Source organism: Austrofundulus limnaeus, unplaced genomic scaffold, assembly GCF_001266775.1.
Source record: "Austrofundulus limnaeus strain Quisiro unplaced genomic scaffold, Austrofundulus_limnaeus-1.0 Scaffold889, whole genome shotgun sequence".
NCBI lineage: Eukaryota > Metazoa > Chordata > Actinopteri > Cyprinodontiformes > Rivulidae > Austrofundulus > Austrofundulus limnaeus.
In genome coordinates, this window is record NW_013953291.1 from 132,693 (window position 1) to 133,207 (window position 515).

Consider the following 515-nt stretch of genomic DNA (forward strand, 5'->3'; position numbering starts at 1 on the left):
ACTTTAAGATTTTTATTCAAGTAAAATTCCCAAAGGAGACTTTAACTTTTACCAAAGTCATTTTTTGGCAAGATACTTGTACTTGTACTCAAGTATAACTTTGTGGTACTTTACACAACACTGGTTCCAGAGTTAAAGGTAACTGTCCCAAGTGTTAGTTCACAAGCACAAGATTATTATTCTAGGAGAGCTTGGCAAACATTAAACTAGTCATCTTTATAAAAACACAAAAACAAATCCTGAAAGGGACATACAGTATCTGTCTGAAAGAATATTCACTCTAAGCAATATTATTTTAATTATTTATGCTTAAGAAAACTTTTTCCCCTAAAATGAATATCACTGATAGCAATGTGACTCTTTATTTTAAATGTTGGACTGGACAAACATCATTCAGGGTATCTGAAATGTTCTATATATCTACATATAGTGATTTTATTTGATATTTAATTTGCTTTGTTTTACCCATGACACTCACCAAACGTGCAATATACCAAACATCATCTCTCGTTACA